The sequence below is a fragment of the Talpa occidentalis genome, unplaced genomic scaffold, assembly GCF_014898055.3.
Source record: "Talpa occidentalis isolate TD23 unplaced genomic scaffold, MPIMG_talOcc4v2.1 talOcc4.13, whole genome shotgun sequence".
NCBI lineage: Eukaryota > Metazoa > Chordata > Mammalia > Eulipotyphla > Talpidae > Talpa > Talpa occidentalis.
In genome coordinates, this window is record NW_023601322.1 from 95,396,525 (window position 1) to 95,422,443 (window position 25,919).

The 25,919-nt window shown below is 39.7% G+C and overlaps 1 long non-coding RNA gene across 5 annotated transcripts in view; it reads right to left on the minus strand.

Annotated features, from left to right (window-relative positions):
* Positions 1-332: 332 nt before the first annotated feature.
* The window catches only part of LOC119243621 (uncharacterized), a 353,580-nt gene continuing 327,993 nt past the window's right edge, over positions 333-25,919 (minus strand). For 3 of the 5 annotated variants that reach the window (XR_008551544.1, XR_008551546.1, XR_008551545.1), the window contains 3 exons: positions 17,693-17,786; positions 13,413-13,524; positions 333-508 (listed from right to left, as the gene is read on the minus strand). This is a non-coding gene — a long non-coding RNA (uncharacterized LOC119243621). Of the gene's footprint in view, positions 509-12,478; positions 12,577-13,412; positions 13,525-17,692; positions 17,787-25,919 lie in introns of those variants that run through there. The other 2 variants (XR_005124776.2, XR_008551547.1) reach the window with 2 other exon arrangements.

Sequence of the window (25,919 nt, forward strand, 5' to 3'; positions counted from 1 at the left end):
CCCAGGGAAGGGCGGCCTTCTACCCCTCTGTGACTCTGAAATGAGAAGGTGCCAAGGACCTGGCAGCTGGAAATAGGCCTTTCCTTTTGTTTTTCTAATCTACACTGAAAAGTGGAATGAAAGACAAGAAAACTGCTCTCCAAAACTTATGAGAAGAGCTGTTATCATTTTGTTTCTCTCTCAAGAGCCCTCCTAGCTCTTTATGATTGCTGCAGACACCCTCTTCTACTCAGTCCAGGCCAGCTGTGGGGCAGTTAATCACAGAAAGGCTGTGTCAGAGGAAAGAGAAAAATAAATAAATATATATATATAAAAGAAATATACAAACCACAAACATGTCCTTTTCATGTGAAACGCCCCATTGTGTGGGCTCCTTTTGTGTGTCTGCGTGTCTGCCTCCTCTGTGCACATGCCTTCACGGGCTTTGGGTCCTTTCTCCAGCACAAACCAGATTTGTGGTACATGGAATCGCCATTCCCAGTCTTAATTTTTTGAGGTAGAGCATCCACTGAAATACATTTCAAACCAATCCAAAATTTAAACCCAGTTGGGATGTTTTCTCCTCTCCCTGCTATCTTTGACTAGATTTGCTAATAACTAATGCTGTACTGATATTTTGAATGTGATGCGATGCCTATCAATGCTATATCTCCAAAATTGTGAACAAGTTTCGTGTGTGTGTGTGTGTGTGTGTGTGTGTGTGTGTGTCTCCCCCGGCACCTGATTTCTGTTGCTTTCTATTATTAGTTCACAAGCCGGATACTTTACAAAGCAAAGAGAAGTCTGTTTGCCTCCCGGAAGAATTAGTGTCCACTAAATGAATAAATTGGATAACTTGAATATCACTTTGAATTATTATTTTTTGGTCAAGGAAACACTTGTATAATTTAACAAGTTCAAGAACTGTATTTAGTCTGCTTGTGAATAAAATCTACAGACCTGTCTGATCTCATCCAATCCCAGACACCAACTTCACAAAGGCGTTCACTTCATTTACAACTTTTGAAAACTGTATTGTCAGTTGAACGTCTTAACGTGGATAAGCTCAACTGTAATGTTGTTCTACCATTCCATCCTGTCAGCTCTCCACACACAGCCCAACTTCCCATTCCCAATCCCCCCATTAAACTGTAAGACTCCGGGCCTCCCCGGTGACTCGGCGGTTGAGCGCTGGGCTGAGAAGCTGCCCGCAGCCTCTGCAACGCCAGTTCGATCCCCGGCCCCCGGCGAGGGTTCCACATGGTGCGAAGACCTCTCCTGCCACGCCCGCTGCTCCCCTCAGCAGTGTACTTTGGTCCTTCTGCCTGCTCTGCTCCCTGCTCTGGCTCTGGTGAATTCTCTCACCCTCCCCGGCTTCTGACTGTACCCAGTGCTTGTATGTATAAATAGATAAATACATACATACATACATACAAATTTTAAGACTCCTCTTCCAAATCCTGTGAAATGAAGCACGTTTGATTCTTGGAGTTCTGATGTCCTTTTAGTCATCTTCCTTCTAAAACTATCCTCCTGTGTTCGAGGTTCAGACACACCCCTTAGGGATCCCACACACTGTCCTTGTGCTAAGTGTCCTCTTTCCTGTATTCTGTTTCCTTCCCATTTGTCATTTTCCCCTTGCTCTATTAGAACATATCTTCACTGACTTTTTTTTTTTAAGAAGCACGAAGGCTAAATGACTTTGAGATTCTGTGTGTCTAAAGAGTCTCTTTTTCACATCTTCATACCAAAGTTTACAATTTGATTGGACAGAGGTTCTAATATTGAACCTACCCACCTTCAAGTATTTGAAGGTATCATCTCTCCACTTTCCGAACTGCAACAGCCAAATCTAATGGTATTTTCATCGTCAGTCCTTTGCGTCTGACCTTTTCTCTTCCTTCTCTGAAAGCTTCTAGACTAGCTTTTTAATCCTCCTTTTATCCTGGAGTTCTAAAACTCTATGGAGATGTGCCTTGATGTGGACCATTTATCATTTACTGTGGAGGGGCCTCAGTTGGTCCTTTCAATCTGGAAATTCATGTCATTCAGTCCTGCCAAGAATTTTTGTTCTCATTCATTGGCCTCTGCCTGCTTTCAGTCCTTCCTGGAATTTCTTGTCAGAACTCTATATAAATATTTAAAGAAAGTCCTTCATGCAAAAGAGGGAGAACAAAACTTTGAAAATTTAAGACTATTAAAGGTGAGTTTGATGATGGTGGAAACAAAGAGATAGTGAAACAAAAGAAAGGAACAGATAAAACAAAGTCTAAAAAACCCTAGAAATGACTGTGAAGTTGAGACTAATAGAAAGGGAGGGTGGAGGTGGGTGCAGAGGGGGATGGGACCCGTGGACTCTGGTGGAGGAAGATGGATACGCTGGCAGTGGGTGTGGTGAGGTAATTAACATACATCTGAAGAGGTATGTCTTTATTTCCCTCCATCATGAAGGGTTGTAAGCCAACATTAGCTCAATAGAAAATAATTTTTTTAAGGAATCTTAAGGAAGCGGAGATAATAAAATTTAATACATCCCCATGATCAGGTGCATCAGAGACATTGGAGAAGATACAGAATTCAAAAACTAAAATACAAAATCACATGAAAAATACCTTTCAGGGAACAACAGAAATCAATGAATTTAAACAGTAAATAACAGTTTCTCCTCATGGTGGAGAAACATGAGGAAATATAGGAAAAAACCAGAAGGCCAACTATGAGTTGGAAAGTTATAGGGAAAGGGATAGGATTAGAGAGATAATCAGGTAGTTCTCATAGTTGAGTGATTCTTGCCTAATAGGTCCTATTTGGGAAACACACACACACACGCCCTGTGGCATCCTTGGGAGTGGGAGCTGATCTGTAAAACCGTACACTTCATGACAGGAGGACACAGGAGGGTCTGGACACTTCCTAGCAGCACCTGGAGTGTGTGTCCTTGTGGGATGTTCCTTCTACGCTCTCAAGTATCTGTGGAAATCTGTCTTTAGTCGTATTCTGGAAAGTGTCAACTTCTCTAAGTCAGCAGTGCCAAAGGGACTATCCTCAGCTTGCCCACGCCTGCGTGTCAACCTGAGATGGAGCAGCTGGGCTCCCTATCTCCGGGTAGCAAACCTTCCACCTTCTGTGCATTTGGAGAAGGCAGTTGCCTGGATGCACAGATAAAAGGAGGACCCTGCACTTAACTTTCCTTGCAGTCTCTCAGATAGTCCTGCTCTCAGCTCCACCTCCTCACCTTGCTTTCAGAACCACCTGGTACCGAAAAATTTGAACCTTTGCACCAACGGACTGGATTCCCTTTATGAAGGCTTGAATTTTAGCTTTCTCTGAGCTTGTCAGCTATCTAGCACATGCCATCCATGCTACTTCTTATCTGCTATTGTCTCCTTTCTTGATTTCTTTATACTTACAGACATGACTTTTAAGTCATGGGGTTTAGGAAAGAGCATAAACATGAGTTCAATTATTACTATCAGGTAAAATTCAACCACCTGATAGAATTCTCAAAGCAAATGTCTGTATTCACTTGAATTTTACTGGTTTATTTCATGCTTAATTAAATTATGGGATTAGAATAACCCACATGACCAACCTAAAGATATCCGGTGACCTAAGAACAGGTGGGGATATGCAGCTCAGTGCAAAGGGGGAGAATAAGCACAGTCCTGTTAACTGCTATTCTTAACAAAGGGGACAGAAACACTGGCTAATCCAGAAGAGAGATTTAACAAATATCAGCAAAGGGCCTCCCTGGTGGCACAAGGGGTTGGGACGCAGCCTGTGAAGCTATCTACACCCAATGCAACATGAGTTCGATCCCCTGCCAGGGAGCCGCCTACATGGCGCAGCAGACCTCTCCTGTCTCACCCACTGCTCCCCACAGCAGTGTATTTCAGTCAATCTGCCTGTTCTGTTCCCCGCTCTATCTCTGGTGAGTCCTCTCACCCCCTACACTTCTGGCCTGTAACCCAGTTCTTGTATGCATAAATAAATAAATCTTTCAAAAAAAAAAAATCAGCTAAGAAAGTGGGCAGTTTTAAACAGACCTCCTCTTGTACTTAAACAGCTCCAGTCACACCTTACCTGAGACATTCTTCCAAGTTCCCAAAGACCAAGATGATAATAAAAGACACTGAATGTCGACAGTCCCAACAATGGGATCAAGTTGCAAATGCCTGGGTAGGACTCTAAGACCTCCAAAGTGCCCTGGCAGTGCACCAGGTTACCCATGTACTTCAGGAAGTATTTGAATATACAGTCATTAACATCTAACCATTCCTTCCTTCTTCCATGACTGTTGAAGAAACCAAGCATGTGTGAGCTGGCTCACGGGATGTCCAGTTATGCTCACAAGTGCATATTGAGACAATTCTGCTTAAGAACTTTCTCCTCAACAAATTCAAATCCTGGAGCTGTTCTAGGATTAGGTCAAATGCATCAGCTTGCTCTCTCCACAGCTATTCTCACTTCCATCTGTATTCACTAGTTCTCTGCCTTGTTACTTCTTCCTCACACAAGCAAGGGCATCAAAACTGGGGTTGTGACCCTACTAAGAAAATAAAATGATATTGAGTATATATACTGATTCAGAGTATTTCTACCTCACCTTATTCAATAACGGAATTCCATAATTCCAAAAAGGTTTAGCCAGACAAGTTCACTGATTCTCTTGCTCTGGTTTTCTGTATTATATTGATATAAAAAAGCCACATGTTTATGTCTCTTTTTTTTTTTTTGCATTTATAGATATAAAGAAATATGCACTGACTGGCACTACTGAGGAGGCTGAGAAGTCCCATAATCTGTTGTCTGTAAGCAGTCGGGGGTGTAGTCCTGCAAGAACTACAGCGTGGAACTAGAGGGTCAGTGATGTGGCCCCAGTCCCAGGATGTGGAAAGAGCAAGGTCTCAGCTCCACAGCAGCTACAAAGAGCAAACTTCCCTTCATCTACCTGTTTGTTCTCTGTGGACTGGAAGATGCCCAACAACTTCAGAAGCACAATCTCCCTCACTCTGTCCATAAATTCAAATATTAATGTTATCACAGAGAGACTCATAACAGATAAGTTGACACATAAAATTAAGCACCACAGACATACATCTGAATTGCTCTGTGTGTAAACATATGGATCTGTGTACGCACATACACATAAATGTTAGTGTTTCTCAAACATATCATTAATAAACGAAATGGGTAGTAAACACAGATTATTTGGCAGACTTTCAATTTCCAAAAATTAGAATATAATCTGTGAACGCATGACTTATAAAACAATGCAATTTTTCAAAAACGTAAAGTTAAGGTTCAGAGCTTCCTTCAGAATAAAATTAAGAGGGATGGCTTTGTGTATTTTTTTCTCACAAGTTCTATAACCACTTGCATTTGTGGGTAGTTTTTAGTTCAAAGATCCAACAATTGATAGGCAAGCCAAAATGAATACCACATAACTTGTCTGTGTGTTTAAAAAGATTACAACTAGAAGAACATAATTTCTTCTTAGAGAACTATGTTGGAGCATATATTTAATAAATTTGATTATTAGTAAAGATATTTGTCTGTGAAGTTGTTGGAACTCATTCTGTGGGTTCCATTAAACAACAAATGCAAGTTTCATGAAATTATATATTCTAGTAGCTGATGGTAGAAAAGTCCTAGTGCCAGGAATATATTAAATGGATTTTATACTCTGTTTAGAAATATTACAAAATCTGGCCATATAATTCACTATTACTGAGTAGAGAAATTCCAGATGTATTAATAAGGGAACATTTTTCTATGGTCATGATTTGAAAAACACACAACATGGTAGACTTGGCGAGATTCTTAACACTATGAAAATTTATTTTGTCTGTGAAATACCCAAGCACGGCTAGAGGTGGGTGAAGTTAGTAAAAGGGGTCAACTGCATGGCGATGGGTAGAAATTAGACTTTGGGCAGTGATGATACAGAGGACACAGCTACTCAGTTATAACACCGCACATCTGAGAGTAAGATTATGCTATAAGCCAATGTTACCACAAGAAAAATGTATTGAAGAAAATACAATTGTGAACTCACTCTAAAAAAAGTACAATAGCCAAGCATTACAGATCTATTACATTTTAAAGAGTTAAACACAAAAGTTATATGTGACCTATATGCACACAATTGAAAAATAGTGACTATAAAATGAAATATATACGGTCAAATATGTAAGTCCACGTGCATCCATGTGTTTCTCTCTACATGTGTATAATCTATCTATAAGTCTCTGTGTCACTGTATAGTAGTATTCACTCTTAGCTCAGAATACTATATAAAATCTGTATAACTAAATACTTGTAATACTTTTTTTTTTGTTTGACTGATTGAAATAAGCTGTATTTAACTTTTCACTAAGTATACAGTAAAATAAAAGTTTCAGCTAGAACTCTTAATCTTTTGAAATTACCTATATTTTGAATTTTAAAATTTGCCCCTACATAACATTCATGTCTATAAATTATGTACATAATTTATGGAAGATTTTTACTATGCATTCCAATAAATCAAAACATTCTCCTGTTTCATTTAACATCATTCCTTAGGTCTTTCTAAAAATATAAAAGACTTTAAAGCTTAATCCCAGATGTCCTGATGACATTGGCTCAAGAGAATAAAAATGCAGTGCCCAGAGTTTTCAACTGATGGAGAAATAGTCCGCCTAGTTTTGTTCTGCTTTTATAGAGCAAGCCAGAAAACATCACTCATTTTGCTAGACTTTTAAAAGAAATCACAGCAAATGAGATTCAGATTTCCAAATGATAAAATACATGGGTTTAATAAATCAAAATTAAGCTTAAATTTTAAACCAAATGTATATCAAATTGTTTTCAAAGCTCAAAATACTATCATTCTAGCCTCATAGTCCCATCCTTTCATTTTGGTGCCACATCCATTTAAATAATCCCATACTTGCTTATTTATGACACTTGAGATTCAGTGAGAACATACAAGGGGAGGGAAGTGAGGAGGGCAGAAAGTGTTCAAGAGTCATCTCTGAAGGTCAGGTGCCTTTTCATTAGACGACCCCCGCTCCCAATAAATGCCCCATTCCTGTTCGAATATAACTAACAGCTTCAACTTACTGAAGAAAGAACAGAGTGATGTCAGCATGCCGTGCAGAAACTAGACTGCAGATTTTCAACATTATGAAACTAATGAAAGCTGTGGAAAGTTATCCCTCAAGTCTGAAACATCAGAGACAGCATCCCAAGGAATATTTTGCATAATGCTCATAAATGAGCTGCTTATTTGGGGGTTTCCACTAGATGACATCGGTAAGTCACAAGAAGTAGAAAAAGCATCTCTTTGCTACTACCCACAGTCAACAGTTAAGAAGAAGCCATGCTTTCCAAGCAGTGTGTTCTGTTGTGTGTGAGTGCGTCCCATGGACTCTTCAAGGAGAACCTTTTTATGCTTTATGGTGTTACAATCAGGTCGATTAGCTTCAGAAACATTATCTGGTAAGATACACACTTTCCGGCAGGTGTCCCAGAGCAACCCACTCCCTAATTGCTTTTGCAAATCTAAAACAAAGCATAAATCATTCCTCATGACAGGGCTGTGCCAAATACAGAGGCTTGACTTGCACACCACTCCATCTTCAGATCTCATACTTAAAAAGGAATCATTAGCTCCTTATAAAAGCAGAGGAGATGACAAGGCAGACTGGGTTCCCAGTGGCACAAAAGAAAGAGAGAAGAGTGAGGAAAACCCGATGGATGGATGCATATCTACTGAAGCATCAGACAGACTTTCTCAAAGTGGCAATCATGGGATGGGATCTACGTGGTTAGTAACTCTGGTAGTTCCAGGGAAACTGTATGGCCACTGTATTCATTGAGCCAGACAGCCAGATATTTCTTTGAAATCACCAGTCTGGCTGATTTGTACTTTGAATGAACCAGTATTTTGTTATGGAGAAACAAATAAATTCAAGAAGCAGTATTACGTTATGGAGAAACAAATAAATGCAAGCTCCAATTAAAAGAAAAGTTGCTATACAAAGTTTCAAATCTAATTTTAGTTTGTAGTTCCGTGTTCATAATTACTACCCATTAAATGTGTTGATTTTGATTTTGAAAATTTGGAAGAAATAAACAAATGAATTAAAAAGGTTTGGTGCCTATAATGTCATTACTGTGTTTTTTTTTTTCATTATCAACTATATTCTAGCCCATGGGGTAAAACTTTAAGTTAGTAATGACCTAATCATTTTTAAATGTTAATATCTACCTACTTCACAACATGCTTAAGGTAAAAACTTTGTAACCTATCCATAGTATATGATAGTTTCCCCATATTTTGCTAGTGTCTCTCAAAGTATGGAGAAATAATAAAAAACATTACAGTAATAGTCAGTGGACTAGACTGAAAATCAGACTCAAGTTCAAATTCTGACACTGACACTTAATAACTGCCTCTGACTGATACGTTATACAGAGGCAACCAATGACCCCTAAATCTTAGTGGCTTACAACAGCATAGATTTATTTCCTATTTAGACTATTTAGACCACATACTAGTGTCCAGATTCATTTCACCTTGAGATCCAGGCTAACAAAGCCATCCTTTAAAGACTGTATCGCCAGTCATCACGGTGACAAAAAAAAAAAAAAAGAGTATTTTAAAGCAAATGCTTCTTAACATTTCAACTCAGAAAACGATCATTTCATTGACTAGAGCAAACCACATATTCACAGCTGAGCTCTATGGGCAAGCATCAGAACACAGGAAGGGGCAGTGGAAGCGAGTGCAGGCGAATCAGGGTTACCAAAATATCTGTGTGTCCTCGTCTAGTCAGTGTTTTTTTAGCCTCTCTTTTTGTACCTGTAAGCATGAAAGTGAAAAGACTGATCCAGATGATTTCTAAAACACACAGTGTCTGGCAGGTAGCGTCTGGCATACTGGCACTCAACAAATGCTTGTTCTCTTTGTCCTTTCTTGCTTGGCCCCTGCCCTACCTCGAAGTTTTGGAGGTGACTTTTTGCTAATAATGTAAAAGCTTTAATCTGTTTCCGCACTGATTCAAAAAATTTATGGACTACATAATCGCCAAGCCTCTGGCAAATCTTCAGTGCTCTTGTTCGAAGAATTACATGTAGTGTCTTGGATGAAAGGACAACCAAGGAATTTCACAGTGATCTCCTTTGAAAAGGGTGAGTCTGGACTTCAAAGTTAAAAAAAATGCTGCAAGGTTTCAGAGCATCTGTGATTTATAGTTGATGCGGTGGCGGGCTAAATAATGCCAACCCCTACTAAGTATGTTCACTTCGTAATCCCTAGAAACTCTGAATGTTGCCTTCTGATGCAAATTCAGACTTTGTAGATATTAAATTAAGGATTCTGAGATGTGGATATAGTGTAAAATTATCTGCATGGGGCTCCAGAAAGGTCCCTAGAAGTGAGATGCAGGAACAGCTGAAATCAAGAGACCAGACTGAGGTGTTTCTGAGACTAAGACAGGAGCAGCCCCATAGAAGATGGGAGAAGCAACGAGACAGCCTCTTCAGGAGCCTCCAGCTCTGCTGACAACTGATTTTAGCATTTCAGACTCGATTTAGAATTTTGACCTCCAGAGCTACAAGAGAATAAATCTGTGTTATTTTAAGCCACTAAATTTGTTGTTAACAGTAACAGGAAACCAGTTCATATGCCAAGGGGAAGAAAAACTATTTGTGAACTTAAAGGTATTTACATTGTTGAAATCTTACCAAAAAAAATTTTTTAAAGATTTATTTTTTTATTTATACAAGCACTGGGTACAGTCAGAAGCGAGGGAGGGTTTGAGAATTCACCAGAGCCAGGGTGGGCAGCAGAGCAGGCAGAAGGACCGAAGTACACTGCTGAGGGGAGCAGCGGGCGGCAGGAGAGGTCTGCGCGCCATGTGGGACCCTCGCCCGGCGGCCGGGGAGCGGCCGGGGAGCGGCCGGGGATCGAACAGGCACTACAGAGGCTTCAGGCAGCTTCGCAACCCAGCGCTCAACCGCTGCGCAGCCGGGGAGGCCCATACAAAATTTTTTAGAAAGTAATGCTTCACGAAATGAAAGAATTTTTATAGTCATCGGTGACTTCTTGACTTTCTTAGCTTTTGCTTACTTTTTGAGTTCATGGTACAGTAAGAGCAGTAGAAACAGAAGAAACCAAAGTTTAACCTCTAATTCAATTGTAACCATGATTTTACATAATTTGTTTAACCTTTGAGTTTCATGTTTTCATTTCTTTATCCCCATGCTGACATTAATGAGTTCAAATATTAGAAAACTCCTGATAAAGGGAACTGCTGTCACACTGAGAAGAGACCCTGCTAGGGGACTCATATATAAAATCAACAAGCCCACAAAACATCTCACCAACCTGACCACAAATTCTCAGTCACCGTCCAACCCTGCGTCCTTGCTGCTGGTCTCCACCTCCCCAGAGCAGAAAAATATGTCCATAGCAACACACTCCTCATTTCACCACATCCAGCCATTCCCAGAAAATTCCCTAAAATGTAGTAAGAGGGGTGTGCAACCTGTTAGAATCCCATTGGGCCCACCTCATTATGTTTTGTAACCAATGAGGGTTAATTAATAAAATGCATATGTATTTAAATTTACTTGGTGAAAGAGTAAAACACACACACACACACACACACACACACACACACACACGTTTCTGTTCCCAGAAACATGCTGACCCCCAAATCAACCCATTTATAACAAGGATTTGAGCCGATGGTACTTCAACAAGAAAAAAACACCCTATTTAGCCATGTATTTTGTGTTCCATGTATTTTGTGTCACTTGATGAAATAAAACAAGCATGTCTCCCGGCTATTCTGTAGTTTGTCACTTGAACAACTATCTTCCCTTCTCCTTACTTTATGTGGGGTAAAAAAATGAGGAGGGTGGGAAAAGGAATGTTATCAAAACCAAAAGCTGACCATTACACATTCTGAACTTTCCTGTCTTGGGGAGGATAGAAATGGAACAGAAACCAAATGAAAGGGGCCAGATCCACTCCCATGAACATTCTCAAAAAAGTAGAGTTCCATTTAGTGGCTCAATACGAAATTCTGCACCCTTGAGCCCTTGGGCACTGTGCTCAGGTCCTGGGACAGTTGAGTGAGGAAGATTGTCTTTCTTGCCCTCAGGTTCCTCATACTCTAGCAGGTGAGACAGACAGTAAAGAAATGACTTCCATAGAAATGATTTCCACAGTCAGAGGTGAAATCTCTATGTGGCTATCTACAGCGAAGGAAGTAAGAACAAGCATTTTCCTGACTGATCTCTCTGTTTCCAATGCTTACCTACTTTAATTTCAAACACATCATAGTGGTTCGCAAAATCACTAACAGGAGAATGGTGAGATTTAATTTCTCGAAAGCAGATTTATATGAGATTCGTAACAGAGGCCTAACTAAAACTAAGTAACTTTAGCTAAAAGGCATCAAATAATATTAAGGGTCTGCCAACATGAAATTACCTTGAAAGTATAGTATTTGCGATCATTGTATAGTATCTTAGCCAAAACTAATACTTGGGCTCGGGTATGGAGACGCGCCGGGTTCTGCGGCTGCCAAGGTCTCAGGCCCGGCGGCCACGTGGCATGCCACCAATTAGAACGACTGAACATTCTGCTGCCAATATGGCAAATCATGTCTTTGCATTAAATCATAACCCTCTACTTTGCATTGGCAAGAAAAAATGAAGGAGCAAAAGAAAATTTGGGGTCAGTTCATTTTTGTACACATAGACATTTTTGCTAATCCAAACTGTGTTTTTCAAAGTTCCACTCATCAATCAGCCAATCCTCTGAACCCAAGCAATTTTTATTTTTTGCTCTCTCTCTTTCTTCATACGAGTACTCAGTGTACTCAACATCATGCTCCACAATAGTTTAAATCTTCTTGTGTAAAAACACTAAGCATTGTCTAAGGCTGTGAAGTGTACTTTGGAAACGAGTGACTGTAAATGACTCTGTATCAAGATTTAATGGTAAATGATTTTCCCATTCCTCTCACTATTTGTGGGAGCAAGTTTACTCCTTTTCATTGTTAAAAATAAGACTCTGGTGAACATTCCTTTACAAAGGTCTTTGCGTATCTTTCATCCTTATGATGTTTCTAGAAATGGAATTACAGGTCCACGAGTATGAATATACTTTGTCTCCTGCATGTGAGGAAGGACAGAATTCTTTCACAAGGGTAAAGCATTTTAAAAGAATCATTAAAAACAAAAACAGTGAATTTTAACTCCATTCCAACAGTCTGATGCCGCCGTCACCCTGTTTCCAGGGACAATGCAGCACAATACGGCACCAGACAGTTGAATGGTTGTTACTCCACACTCAGTTGTGTTGCTGTTACTCCTCAGGGTCATCTCAATGTTCCTTCACAGCTGGGTGAGCTGTTGTTGGATTCCCAGCACAAAGGCTCCCTCCTCTCACCCCAAAGAATCACCTAGAAGCGTCTCTACCCTCCCTCACCTGGTCTCCCAGACGTCCTGCTCCGGGATGTCCCCAGCAACCGCCACCTCTGTGCAGCCCCCTGTCTCTCAAAAAGCCTCAAATCTTTCAACTGAAGAGTCAATCTTTGGGAAAGGAAATATCATGAAGAGGTCAACAGGATTCTGGGCTGACTCCAGAAAGGATTATGGTACACAGGGCTTAGAATTTGGGAGGAGGCTGAGCTATTATGATTCAGTTTAATTGTGAACTTTACTATGTATGATATCTCTTGATCTTTTCCTTATAAGACCAGCTTGCTAAATATTTAAACACTTGTCTGTTCCAAAGCGTGGGGCTATCTGCACCATATAGAAGCATTTGCTGCATGGCATGCTGGATTGGGCATGCTAGGAGCTCTGCTGGAGCTGGCGCAGAACCTAGCAGACTCTGCTCCTCCTCGGATCACTGCGGTCCACCAGATTTTAGCTGTTACTCTGGAGTCCCTCTTTTCTATTAGGCAGTCCCCTGGCTCACACTCATCCTGAAGTCCTTGTTCTAGAGCTGTGAGTGCACCAATGCTGTCTTTAGCAGCACCTACCCCCTTCCGTAAAGTCTTCTCTCATTTTTCCGTACAGTCTTATCTCATTCTTTCTGTCCTTTTCCAGGAACTTAATAACTTCAAGGCCATTCTCTTCCCTTCCTCAGGAAACTCTTACCCCTCCAGTGATTACTTCATAAATATGTGCATTGAAACGTCCATGAATGGCAAGCAGTTGAAATGTAACTTCTTTTGCGGATATTTGCAATAAATTAATGCTTCAAAAATTAGGAGGGAAAACAAGTTCTAACCACAAGTCAGATTGGTCACGAGTCTACATATGCTGACTGGCATGCCTTTTATGCCAACTAGCTCACAAGATGAAGTTTTGTTGGTGACAGAACGCACAGCGACAACAGAATCCCAGCCGGAAGTACTCACACAATCGAACAAGCAATGAGAAATTTCCCTCCTCGCTCGCATCTCCCACACCAGGATAAAAGCGCAACTTCACGACTTCTTGCTGATTGACAGCTATTGGTCCCATCACCACCTGGCAGAGAAACACACATTAGCCTTCTTCCAAAATCAAACACACAGTATGTCTTCAGGTATGTCAGACCCACAAGTTGTTGAAAACTGTTCAATTTGAGTATCTTCTCAAATCAAGATGTCAATGTGGTACTTTGACCAAACTCTTCATAAATTCTGAAATGATAACTATGTTATGAATACCTGATTATAAATCTACCTGTTAAGTTGTTCTGTTTACCAAAAAAGTAAGTGTTGGAAGTGGGCACACCCTTCCTAGGAGCGCACATGACTCAATTCCTCACACTCATTAGGTGTTTGCACCAGTGTCACCTTCTCTGTAAAGCCGTCCCCAGCCCTTCCATCATAAATGTGATCCTCTAGGCCCCTTTCCTAAGCCCCTAGCAACCTAATTTCCTTCATTGGGTGTGCTACATTTTTGTGCATTGTACATTTACTTTTCTTTTTTTTTCTCTCTGCTCCTAAGGAATGTCACAGCATCAAAAGGGTGGGCTTTGCTTTGTTTGCTGCTGCAACAGCCCCTGCAACAATGTATGCACCGGACAGGCCCCACATTGGTAAAATAGCAGCTGCATAGATTAATGACATGAAATAATTTGTGAAAATATGGAGCCAGTGCCTAAATGTGGGTAGTGAGTTCAACAAATATTTATGGTCTTGGGAAAATAAATTTTTGACAAATACATATGGAAGTCATTAACATAACTAGAAAGCATGTCTGATACATTTAAAGCATATTATGTTATATATTTATCCAAGGACAAGTATCAGATAGCGTAAATTGGGACTTTTATGAAATATAAACATATCATGATAGAATGATATTATTAAAATATACTTTATTAAAATAGTCAAACTAACCCTTAAGAACTTTGATTATTCCATGAAAAGGCAAAAAAAAAATCACATTATTAGCTTTTTTATATTAATGGGCTATTTTCTTAACTACTCTCCAACAGTAACTATGGTACAATATTATTTTACTGGGGAGAGGAATAAACAACTGTTACAAATTATTAAATGTTCAATACTAATTAAAATCCATTAGTCAGAAAATGGCGATGCATTTCAAATTAGACAATTTAGTTCCACATAATAATTGTTAAAATATTTTATTTCATTTTCTGTAATCAAAGCAAACCAAATTAGCCATTCAGAAATTAAACATATTAAATTTCTGAGATTTACTGGGAGAAACAGATGAAACATCAAACATTTTTTCCTTTCAATTAAAAAATGACTGTATTTTGCATCATGCCCTTTAAAAGTTTTTTGAGTCTCATCCACACTTCAAAAAAAATTGTTTTTAACCCCATGGACATATTTAGAAGGGCTTAACTTCAAAATACATGGCAGATAACTAGTTCGATGAACACTGGGTCTTACCTCAAAGAATCACAATGACACTATAGTTCCAATATTGAAATAAAGCAAAAATAAGCTCAATTATATATACGCCTTCTAATTGTACCAACTAATAAGCGGCTGCACACTTTATACCAGAGTTTTAGCAGATTCCAAATCCATGCTTATTACAGTCAAGAAGAAATGCCACAAAGGTCACAGGAAATATTTTTTCCATGCAGGCCACTGGAAAGCACGTTAATGCAAAGCCCAGACACTGTGGGAGCAAGATGCTCCGAGGTGCAGCTGGAGCCCAGGAGCCCTGTTAGTTGTGCAGGCTGCAGCCGTGCACAAGTGCTCACAGCAGCAGTGACATGGTGCTAAGCATGTTTTAAGACTAGTCCCAGTCGAGCGGCATCTTATCCAACCAGAAACAATCCCACAATCCAGCTCTTTTTAAGTGATCATCCTTGTATCATAACAGATTAAGGTTGCAGCTACTTTGGATTATGTTTAATCTAACCTTTATCCATTCACATCTTCACCTGAAACTTACAAGGACCAAGAGTCAATTGCCAGGGCATAATTCACAATGACACTGATCTTTCCTTCCTAACTCTAATTATCTGGATTAAGAATAACACTTTTGAGTAATTATTTTCACATTGGATAAACATTAAGCTTTCCCGGATTTATCTGAGCTTTTTCCTAACATGAAATAGATCCAACCAGGCTTATAAGAACATAACTGACAGCAGTGACAGCTTAATCAAGGCAACCCTAAACAACTAAAACAATAAGGAAATGTTTATTTCCCATTGTTTAGAATATTCAGGAATCAGAAACTTTATAACTATAATGGGAAAAATAAAATCATAGACATTCAATAACATTTCTGTAAATTTTTCCCCCAATAATGATTCAATAATCCTCAAGTAAAGTTCAAACTCTGAAATGCTGAGAGCCACGTTGATGATATAAAATTGGCTCTTGTGATACCAGCCATGAAAGCGAAACATCTTTATTTTCATAGCCAATATAATGTCCTTAAAAAAAAAACCTCACAAACGGGACATTAGATTTAATGTGCTGAAATCATAATTAGGGCATAGAAACTCCTTGCTGTATGACTTCAGATGGCTATTTTTTGATCATTCTGCATTGTCCATCCATTGCACACGATCCTGAAAATTGCTATCACAAACAGGCTACAAAAATCTTCCAAGCTTGTCTTTGAAACTATCGAAGATCATATACAATTACACACTAAAATCACATCACAAAACCCAATTACACTTTGGCTTTGCAGATCCACAGATAACCTCTTAAAGAGCAAACTCCCTCACTGTGTCGACCTCTGACCTCCAGCTCTTTTTCCAATCTTCAGCAGCCGTGTTGTATGTTTCTTAGCGAGTCTGAGGAGCCCAAACTCAGAATGGTCGGAAAGGCCTGCCAGGCCTTTGAAGGATGACAAGTGTTCTGTCCATCATGAGTTTAAGGTTAAAGCTAATATTGCTAGTATTTTATTCTTGTTCTTTTCTACATCTTATATACTTTTCTGCCACTTGGTTATAACTAAACATTTTAAATGCATGAATCTCTCAGTACACTTCTCTCCCTTTTAATGATTTAATGATCCCTAGGGAGTATGGTTATCTAGTTTGGGGAGAAAAAAAAAAAAGAGGTCACTATTTCAATGAAATTGGAAAAAAATTACAGAAATGTAAAAATGTTCCTAACACATGCCATAGAAGGACTTAGGAGAGGAAGTCTAAGACAAGTGGGCTCTTACAGAAGCATCTCTCAGAAGCCCATGACTACACTTTTGCCAATCCAAGACTGGAGTATCATAATCATTGAGTAGGTCATTTTCCAGAGAACAGAGAAGGACTCTAGTTTTACACCAATTCTCCCTCACAGTTTCTGAAGTAAACCATCAAAAAGGAAAATGTGATCAATCGTTTCAGGCATCTTGCAAGGGTGAATAAGCAACATCTAAAATAATAAAGAAAAAGAGACAAAATAAATCATCATCTAATTCCAAATGTGAAAGAGCTCAAAAACCTGCTGACTCTCCTTCAGATTTGGGGGGGTTGTGGCTTTAGTTCCCGGTCAGCGTGACCTTAGGTAGGAGCGATCGTGGCACAACTGCTCCTTGGGAATGCCATGCACGTGGCAGTCATCCGCTCCAATTCCCAAGCCTTACCCTCTGTAGATCGTATTAACAAAAGGGCAAGGCCTGTTGAAATGATTATCTCTACCCTCCCAAGTGCTCAGGCCAAGTGAGCAAATTAGCTAAATCAAAGACCCTCTTTTGCAACTGTCTTCCTCCCCAATGAAACATTTCAGTTTTGTAAGACTGTAGCCCAGACATGGACCAAGCACAGAACCCGGGGCATCTTCAGGCAGAACCTGGGGCATCTCCAGCAACAGACCATTTCCTAATCCAGTCCTTGGAGACACTGCTTTGACACATAAGATACCCTTCTACTCACAACCTCAAAGGGGACGGGATGAGGAAGGAGACTAATGCTGCCTCAAATATGTAGTGTTGGCAAGAACCACTGAGAATTTTGAGAAATGATGCCATAGAGGAACAATATAGTAGAGAACAAAGGATAACACAGAATTAACACGATGAAGATGAAGTGAACTTCCTGAGATGATTACAGACATGAGGGAACATAAACACCGGAGTTCATATGTGAACACTGTCAGATGGGGGGAGGAAACATGAAATGTAAGTACTATTTCCCCACGAAAATGATTTATTCCATTTCTATTTCAAAGGACTTTCCTTCAAATTTGAATGCATGAATACATACCCATCTGTCACATGAGGTTAGCTGGTCTGCTCTGTGGGTCCGGGAGATGAATTCTGCATGTTCATTTATAATGATTAGTCAAATGACTCCAACTCTGAAAGCATTCAGAAAACGAGAACTAAACTGAGCTGCATTACGTCTAATCACCAGTACCCAAAATAACATGTCCATACTCTAAACACATCAAGGGTCCCTACATAATCTCTCCAGGACGCTTTTGATGGAGAAAGAACACAATTCCCTAGTGAGTGTGCATTTCTAACAACCACGATGGGTGAAAGAGAAGCAACCAAAGACGTGGGCATGATTATTGAAATCTGAAAAGACTAACATGTATGCCAGTGTCTGAAAATAATCTGACACTGGAATTATAATATACAAGACAAAAACTCGAGAAAGAGAATTAAAAATGAATTAGGTGTTTGGTGGAAGAAGGTGTGAAATCTCCAACTGCTGACTGTGCTTTATAAACATTTACATTATCCCAGAGCGTTCATGCTGACCGACTTCCCGCACACTATATAATTTTACCATTGTTGTAAAAGTGGCCTTACTCGTACAAGTGTTGTACAGTAGTGTGAGCCATGTGTTCTTGACAACCTGGACAAGTCCTTCTTGACAGTGCCTAAAGAGAGGGTGGGCTACAAGACAGGCCCAGATGGTTTTTAGGCCAAGGTTAGAAAAAGTGATATAATTTATTTGGTGCTAGTTGAGATGTCCTAAGTGTTCAGTTTCAACTTCTACCTAATCCATCGGTTCCACCTTTTTTATGTCTACTTTTTTAAGCAAGTCTACCAGGACCTGGAGCTGTTTGTCTAGTCTTCTGAAAACGGATCAGAAATCTGCTAGGGAAATAGATCCTTCTCTAGAAGACTCTACACAGAGATGTTCACAAGGTTCCTAAGTAACATCCCTAAGCAGCCTTCCTGGAGTTGCCTGAACATCCTCGGTGGTTACTAGAAATACAAAGAATCGTTCCTCTCCCAAATTTTCAAGTGGCTGTTCAGGACATTCACACATTCAGAGATAGGTGACTAGAAAACAATATCCAGAAATTGTCCATAAATTTAAACAGAGGAACCTAGAGCTGTGAGGGTGGTTATTCCAGGTTAACTCAATGTCATTTGCACAACATATGGTCTGATTTGGTTGGATTCGACTTTGCTTGGTTTGGCTGGATATCCTTGCTTCGGGAGAGGGAAGCGGACAACACTGGGAAGAGGTGCTGTTGTGAGTCAAACAATCTGTCCAAGTCCTGAGGATCCAAGGACCCCATGGATGAGCAGAATCAGAAGACAACCTACAAGTCTCCAGCATGCTTCCATCTGAAAAACACAAGCACTCAAAGAGCCAGAGTCACAGGCAGTCAACATTGGCGCTCAACAGAGGGAGGAAGGACTGGAGAGCACTGCGTGAAATAACTGGAATCGCACATGTGTTTTTTTTTTCTTTTCAAATTTCACTGATTTGCCAGTTGTTCACATAACTAAGTAATTTTAGGATTACAACACCCCCTCCGTATGTGCACATATTTCACTCACCCTCCACCCGAGCTCCGGGGCCAACACCCCATCACCCCTCCTCGGCCTTCCTCTCACGCTGCCCCCCACTCACCCTCTGGTAAGCACTACACTCTTCACAGATTCTGAGTTACTTTTGTTATGCTTTGCCAACTGGTTTTCTCTGGTTACTTATGTGAATGAGTGAATCCACTGGGTGATTTTCTTTTGATTTCTGACTTCACTTAGCATCATCACCTCAATTTCCATCCATGTAATTGTCACAAAAGTCACTATTTCATCTTTCTGAATAGCTGAGTAATAAGCTGGAATCTCACTTAACTAATACCAGCGAAACAGTTTGTCATTGAGCCCAATTCCTAAGCACATTTTTTAAGAGTTAAGAAGTATAGGAACATGTACAGAAATCACACAGGGAGATAAGATGTGAGCACTAAGGTCCACCAGCCATATGACAGCATTAAGAGTACTATTAAGGGTGGGCCTCCTAGGTGGCACAAGGGTTAAAGTCTCAGCACTATCAAGCTATTGCAGCAGCACAAGTTTGATCCAGGGCCAGGGGGCTGACCCACATGGCACAACAGACCTCTCCTGTCTCACCCTCAGCAGTATATTTCAGTAGATCCGCTTGTTCTGCTCCCCCCTCTGTCTCTAGTGAATTCTCTCATCCTCTGCACCTCAGGCCTACACCCCAGTTCTTGCATGCATGAGTAAAAAGTGATACAAACTAAGTGTTGAGGGAGTCTGGAGGGAGAGAGTCCTCATTCCCACCTTGGGATGAAGTAAGGAAAGACTCTGGAGTTGAATATCCACTTCTCACACCCCCCTCATTCAAATAACCCAGTTTCCCTCAAATCTCTGACAATCATCCTTCTCTACTCCCTTTCCTACCTCCTTCCCTCGCTTGCTCCTTAAACGTACAACTTGTCAAGGGGGTCCATCCTGGCATTGCCTCCTTTCACTGCGTTGGAGTCATCTACTAGATGGGACATTCCAGAAAACCAGCCTCTCCCTGGTCTCCATCACTTCCAGGCCTCGGCTTTTGCTAATTACAGCCCTCCCATTTATAACGGTTTACATATCTTCTTCCCACTGGAACTCTATTCATCTTCTAAGGCTCAGATCAAATGCTGTCTTCTCTGTGAAGTCTTATCTGTTCCTTCAGGTCACTATTAATTGTTTTCAGTTCTGCATCTCCTCACAAATGTACTTGAGTTTCTACTCTACAGCTGTTCTTTCAAGTTAGGTGTAATAACTTACATAAAATCAGCTCTTGCAGAAAGTACAGGGTGCTCTTGGCATTCATTTGTAATATACTCAAATACTCTTGTCACAGTCTGTATTCAGTCCTTGGACCTGATGCTGAAATGTACTCGCTTAACTTGCATGTCTTAAGTTTTGTACTTTGTGCTGTACAGTTCTATGACTTTTCACAAATGCCTGATATGTCATTGTATTTGTATTAACAAGTGTCTTGTAGCCACCATCACCAAAAATTCCCTGTTCTTCACCTGTTCAGCTGTACTCCCTCCCCACATTCCTAGCAATCACTTATCTACCTGCCATCTATAGAGTCTTATATTTTCCCAAATATCATGAAAATGGAATTGCACAGTGTATAGCTGGTGTCTTTTACTTACGCAATCACAATGATGTTTATTTCGGAACCGTCCATGTTCTTGTGTGACTTGATAGTCCATTCCTATTTACTGCTTAATAATATTCCAGCATATTAAAATACTTCTGCTAATCTATTCATCTACCAAAGGACATATTAGTTGTCTCCAGTGTTGCACTTATGAACAAAGCTTCTATAAACATGAGCATGCAGTTAGTTCTCTGGTCTTAAGTTTTCAAATCAGTGGGGCCAATGTATAGGAGCATGATGGCTGGATGACATGTAAAAACTGTGTTCATCTTTGCACAAATTACCTAAATATCTTCCACATAGTCCGTCCCACTTTTCATTCTTATCAGCAATGAGTTTGGGAATTGCTGCACCTTGTACCTCATCACAAGTGGTGCTAGTAGATTCTTAAAAATTATTTTAGTCATTCTAATAACCACTCCAGTATCTCATTGTCTGACATGGCATTTCTCTAATGAAAAAAGATGTCAAGAATATTCTCATGGGCCTCCCCTGCTGGCGCAGGCGGTTGAGCACAGCGCTATGAAGCTGTCCGCAGCCTTTCCAGCACCGTTCGATCCTGGCTGGCCAGCAAGGGTCCCACATGGTGTGGCAGACCGCCCCTGTCTTGCCCTCTGCTGCCCTCAGCAGTGTATTTTGTCAGTGTGCCTGTTCTGATCCCCGGTCTGTCGCTGGTGAATCCTCTCACCCTCCCACACACCTCTGGCCTATACCCTGGTTCTTGTATGAATAAATAAACAAATCTTTAAAAAAAGAATATTTTCATATGCATATTTTCCATCTATCTTTTCTGCTGTGTCTGCATCTTTTGCGCTTTCTTTATTGTGGGTCTGCTACTCCTAGGCAGCCTGTTCGACCACCATTTTGTCACCAATAATTCTAAATCCTAAGCAAGGTCAAAATGGCCCAGTCAGTAAGGTACAGGAGCCCAATCCTTCAAGGTGCCCTTCAAATCAAACAATAGCACAAAGCTGGATCACGCTGGGAAGGTTATGCATCAAGAGGTATGTGTGGAACACCCGGGGGGCTGAGGACCAATGCATAACATGTACTCCCAACTTACACATCACAAGGTATGACCAGGAACGCATTGGGGGCCGATGACTGATGTATGACAAGGGACCCCAGAAGCTGATCAGTGGAACACCTTGTTTATAAGATTAAAACCAGGGTGGGGGATTTAGGGTGTGATTTCAATGACACTACTAAGTCATCAAGCAGGTAAGAACTGCCTGGAGGGCAGACTCACAATCCCTGATCTTCTACACTCTTTCCCTTTCTCCTTCCACTTAATCTCCTTTTGTTCCTCCCCCTTACAACTGATGCTGTGTATGAATAAAAAAGCCAAGATTTTGCTCTTCAGCAGCATCCTGCATTTTGTAGCCTGCTCCACGACTCCCGTTTGTCAGTGTGGTGTTGCCCTACACAACACTTTATTACACTGTTTATTCACTTCTATCGTTAAGTTTTATGGCAATTCTTTTTCTTGGATACAAGTTCTTTATCTATGTGATTTATTAATATTGTCCCAAGTCAGTAACACATTCTTTCCTTCTAACAGTGTCTTTGCAGAGAAGAAGGTTTTAATTAAAATAATCCAACTCTTCATTTTTCCCTTCATGGATCAGACTTTTGGTGTTAATGTCTAAAAACTCACCAAGCCAAAGACCATGTCAATTCTCTCTTTTGTCTTCTACTAGATTTTTATAGTGTTAAATTTTGCATTTAGATACAGTTCTATGATTTATTTTGAACTATTTTTTGTTCAAAAAGGGTCTAGGTCATATTGTGAACATGGACATTTAACTTCTCTGGTACCATTTGTAGAAAAGACTATTTTCTTTCTTTTTTTTTAATTTTATTTATTTATACAAGCACTGGGTACAGTCAGAAGCGCGGGAGGGTGAGAGAATTCACCAGAGCCAGAGCGGGGAGCAGAGCAGGCAGAAGGACGGAGGTACACTGCTGAGGGGAGCAGCGGGCAGCAGGAGAGGTCTGCGCGCCATGTGGGACCCTCCTCCGGTGGCAGGGGAGCAGCCGGGGATCGAACCGGGCGCTGCAGAGGCCTCGGGCAGCTTCACAACCCAGCGCCCAACCGCTGCACCACCAGAGAGGCCCCGAAAAGACTATTTTCTATTTGATTTCCTTTGTTCCTCTGTCAAAAATCTGTTTGCCATATTTGCCTATTCCTGACTTATTTTGTTGCATTTATCTGTTTCCTTTCTCTACTGCCAACCTGTCTTGATTACCATAGCTTTACAGTCAGTCTTGAATCCAGAAGCCAAGAATCTAGGTACCTAGATATGAGAAGTCCCCCAATTTTGTTCTGCTTTAGTTCTTAATTTTATGTCTTTGTATTTCCATGTCAATTTTAGATACAATTTATCAACATCCGCAAAATAGCTTGCTGAAATTTCGATTGAAATTGCTTTAAATCGCTAATTCCAGTTGGGAAGAAAGGGCATCTTAATGAGTCTTCCAATCCATGAACAAAGATTATCTCTTCATTTATCTAGCTCGTTTGACTATTTCTTCATATATATGCAGTATGTATATGCATATATACAGTATGTATATGCATATATATGCATATATAATGAAGTAGACTGTTTACTGTAGTAGGTGTTTACCATGAATGCACATTACCATGAATGCACGTTTTGTCAAATGTCTCTTCTGAACTGATTCAAATGATGATATCTTTATTCTAAATCTGTTAATATATCCATTAACTTCTACTTATCCATAATAAAGGTTCAACCAATCTTTCTTTCCTGGGATAAGACATACTTGGTCCTTGATACTTGATATAGTATTCATTTTAAATAATGCTGAGTATGATTTTCTAATATTTTGTTAAAGATTTTAAGGATCTATATCCATGAGATAGAGTGATCTTTTGTTTTCTTTTTTTAAAAAAAGATTTATTTATTTATGCATACAACAGCTGGGGTACCGGCCAGAGACGTGGGGGTGAGAGGATTCACCAGAGACAGAGTGGGGAACAGAACAGACAGACTTACTGAAACATACTGCTGAGGGGAGCAGCGGGTGAAGCAGGAGAGGTCTGCTTCACCATGTGGATTGCTCCCTAGCTGGCCGGGGATCGAACTCGTGCTGCAGAGGCTGCGGATTGCTTCACAGTGTGGTGCTTAAATCCTTGTGTCACCAGGGAGGCCCCTGATCTTTTGTTTTCTTTTTTTGTAATGTCTTCAACTGGTTCTGACAGTAGAATAATATAGATCTCATAGAGTAAATTGAGAAGTATTCAGTCTGTTTTTAGTTCCTGGAAGATTTATAAAGAATTGGCAATAGTCTTTCCTTAAAATTTGGTAGAATTCATCAGTGAATCTATTTGGACCTGGTGCTTCCTTTGGTGGAAAGTTTCTCAAATGTTTAAGGGCATTAATAGAGGACTATTCCAGTTATTTACTTACCCTTCTTAAGTGAATTTTATCAGGTTGCATCTTTCAAGGAATTTGAATTTCCTTTAAGTTATCAGATTTTTGGACAGAGGGTTTTTCCAGTATTCCCCTTATTGTCAAGTTTATGTCCACTGGAACAAGAGGGAAGATCTCGTCTTCATTTCTGATACTAATCATTTGTATTTGTAATTAGCCTGGTCTGAAGTTTATCAAGTCTGTTGACCTTTTCAAAGAGCAAGTTTTGGTTTCACAGCTTTCCCCTAATGGTTTCCAGTCTATGGTTTCACTGATTTCTGCTCATTTTTGTAATTTTCTGATTGCTTTATGTTTATTTTGCTTCTATGCCTCTAATTTCCTAAAATGAAAACTTCGATTATTGATCTTTCTTCTTTACCATTATATGCATTTATTAATATTTTCTACTATATGTTCTCCTCTGAGTAGTTTTTTCCTCTGTCTCACAAATTGTAAAAGATTGTGCTTCTATTTTCATACAGACCAAATATTTTTTATCTTGAGACTTCTCCTTTGACTCACGTGCTATTCAGAACTATGTTCCTTAATTTCCAAATATCCAGTGATTTTACAATTATGTATTATTGATTTCCAGTTTATTTCCATATAGTCTGAAAGCATACTTTTTATGATTTTTAATCTCTTAAATTTTTGAAAGTGCATTTTATGGTACAGAATATGATCTACCTTCCTCTTACAGTATCACAATATCCTTACATCAAATTCTATGACATTATCTATAGCTCTGTTACTATATGGATTGGGATATTGGACCAAGTGTTTATTTGTAACATGAATTATCTAACTCATCCCCTACAAATGGATAGTAAGGTGACTTCCCGTACTTTTACTATTGTAAATATAACTGGCAATGTTCAAATAATGTTTATTTACATGTCTGTAGGATAAATGCTACAAGTCAAATTCTCATTTTTGTTCATCCTATCATTACCTCTTCTTTTATTGGAGGCATCATGAGAACAGAAGGAAAAAATATTGCCCTTGGAAAAGGCCAACTGTAGGCATCTTTGATGAAAGTTTAGCATTGTAGGGCACAAGAGAACTTCCATATGCTAAATGATGCTAAAAATTAAATTAGATGCATGATAAATTACTCTGTTAAAATTAAAACTGATTTCTAAAACTGTGCTCATTTTATTTGGATCACAAATTAAAAGTCCATCATTTATTACTCAATTCTCTAATGTTATAAGGCTCTAGCTAAAATTTTCTGATTATATTCCACTAGCCATGCTTTGGTTTCCAAAGCTCCTCTTACCAACCATTTGTTAGTATTATATCATTCTGAGACTTCTATTAAATTGTTCCATTGGTTTACATAAAAATGACCTGGCCATCCAGAAAATTTACCTCAGGAAGTTGTAAAACCCTGATCATGTTTCAGTTATTAGGAATTCCAAATTGAAAATTAATCTTCCTTAGACTTTCAAGAAGTTCCTCCTATCTTGGAAATAAATTTGAAATCTACCTTTTCTTCATGTCCACCTGCCATCTTTATAAAAGTCAAAACCATATGTGCTTGGTCTTTGAAGTACAATTGTGTGCTCTAATGCTACCCTTCACATAACAGCATTATTCCACTAGCCCTCACTTCCCAT